Source organism: Bison bison, unplaced genomic scaffold (genome assembly GCF_000754665.1).
Source record: "Bison bison bison isolate TAMUID 2011002044 unplaced genomic scaffold, Bison_UMD1.0 scf7180017864368, whole genome shotgun sequence".
Lineage (NCBI taxonomy): Eukaryota > Metazoa > Chordata > Mammalia > Artiodactyla > Bovidae > Bison > Bison bison.
In genome coordinates, this window is record NW_011494940.1 from 5,893,292 (window position 1) to 5,895,617 (window position 2,326).

Genomic DNA, 2,326 nt, shown 5'->3' on the forward strand with positions numbered 1-2,326 from the left:
CTTTAGGGTGGAGGCGGTACAAGACAGCAAGACCCTGGTGATGAAATGTGGCAGGGATCGGGCGGGAGTTCCAGCTGCTTGTGGAAGATATCATGGAAGAGGTGGAGGTTGTGGCAGATGAGGAGCAGGAACAGTGGTCCTCCCAGCAGCTGGAGGAGAAGACGGTGGAGGAGCAGGTCCAGGACAGGCCTGGAGACCTGAGTGAGCACCAGGCGCTAGATGCCCTGTAGGCACTGGCTGCCCTGCAGGTGGAACTGAGCTCTGAGTGTGAGCAAAACTGCAGGGCCAACCAGCAGAGGAGGAAGCATCACTTGGCTTGGAGGAGTGCCATTATCCAGGGCATCCCTGGCTTCTGGGCCATAACTGTATCCTTTCCGCTGCTCCTTTGGGTCCGCTGCTCATGAGGAGGAGGAGAAGGGGGCAGGAGCAGGAGGAGGGGGAGGGGGGCGAGGGCACAGGAAGGACGCTGGAGTCCCCTGAAGGAAATGTGGTCCTGGGCAATTGGCAAGCTCCAAAGGCCCAGCAGAGTAGGGTCTGGGCAGGGCTACAGATGTACGTGTTGCAGCCATGCCTTTGAGTGTCTCCTTCAGGCCTGCATCTGAGGAGGAGCAGCACCTGAGGCCTCCAAGTCAGGAATGACCAGAGGTGGTACACCAGAGCAGCATCAGCACACAGTTATTGCTGTAAATGTGGGTGATCCCTGCATATAGATGAGACATGTGACTCATTCACATACACACACAACACACACACACACACGCGCACACACACACACATACATACACACAAAACAACAACCCCTTTGCTTTCAAACATGGATTGTCACAGGACTGCAAATCTGATCATGTAAGTAGTGACATGCCACTACCCAGAATACATAGGTCTGGAGGAGAACAGTAGTGGTCAGAAACAGCCCCTGCTTGGAGAATGCAGACCACCTCAGATGCACACCACCACAAGGGGCCCAGAGCCATGAGCGTGTCTGATGGTATGGCAAAGCCTGATGACATCAGCGGTGGCTGGGTAACAGGCAGTGCCCAGCTCCTTGCAGATGCCTTTTCCAGTATCCTTGTTCCACCCCAGACTAGGACTAAGGCTCCTGGCTCTTCTTGGCCTGCCATGTAGCTCCCTGAATGGCTCCTTGACCTAAAGCAGATTATGAGCCACCCTCAAGTTTCCGTCATGATCAGCAACCAAGATCAAGACTTTCTCGGCTACATGATCAACTTGAAGGTCAGTGAGGGAGACTGAGGAAGGGTGGGTATGGGACCTGACAGGGAGTGGGAGGATCCTGTTATCCATGTTGCTGCACTGTGAGACTTTGGAGAGGCGTCGTGGAAGCTGTTAATGCCTGCCTGGGAGGCAAGCTGAGGCCCTTGAAGTTTGCACCTTTTCCCTCCTCCCTATCCTGGCAAGTGCAGTTGCAGAGCCATCTGCAGTTCAGCTGCAAGCTGATCTTTTCCTTTCAGGACAACCCCTACTTCTTGAACACCATGATCACTAAGGAGTATTACCTTGACATCACTGGTAAAACGTGGCTCCCAGGGTGATGAGTGTGGGTGTGCAAGCGTGTAGATGATCCACCTGTGGAGTCCACCCCAGTCTCCCCTGTCTTTCTGCAGGGTACATACAGGGCACGTCATTCCACTCCAGTCCACTGGTCATGGGACTTTGAATGGGGATCGCCCAGCCACAGTCTGGACACCAGGAGCCTTAATTTTCTCAACTGGCTGTCAGGCCACAATGGCCCAGAATCGAACAGGATTGCTGATGTGGGGTTGCTTTGGGCCTGCACACAGTTGATAATTGATGTTGGAGTTCTTGGCTGCTCATGGGAGCGTTTGGGGCCTGGTCAGCCCTGGGTTGACCTTGCTCATGTTGCCAGCAGCTCATCAGCAATGCTGTGTGGGATGATCCCCTGAAGTACTACCTCAGGGAGGATGATTCTTCCATGAGAGATAACTGACAGAAACATGTGGTGAGGGGGTCTGGAGGTAGGCCCTGAGGGACAGCCTTGTCATAGCCAGGACACTGTCCTTTCCCAAATGGGGATGCTCAGGCTCATGCAAGCTGGCTGCAGAGCCAGAATTTGGGTTATGCATGGAGCAGGTGACTTGCTGAGACTGGGGGCATGGGAGACTTGGTGTGTCCGTGAGTGAAATAAGTCTCCCTCGAGTCAGCTATGGTTGCAGCGCAAGAGTCCTAGGTGACACCTAGGTGATACCTTAGTCCTCTAGAGTCCTAGAGGCAGGGTGAATTAAGTGTCTGTGTCAGAATCATCTGTCCCTGGGTCCTGCCATCCTCCAGCCTCCTGCCGCTCACTGAG

General features: G+C 54.3%; 1 pseudogene; it reads left to right on the forward strand.

The window, feature by feature from the left end:
- LOC105000154 overlaps positions 1-1,966 on the forward strand; it is a 7,647-nt pseudogene extending 5,681 nt beyond the window's left edge.
- Positions 1,967-2,326: the final 360 nt, after the last annotated feature.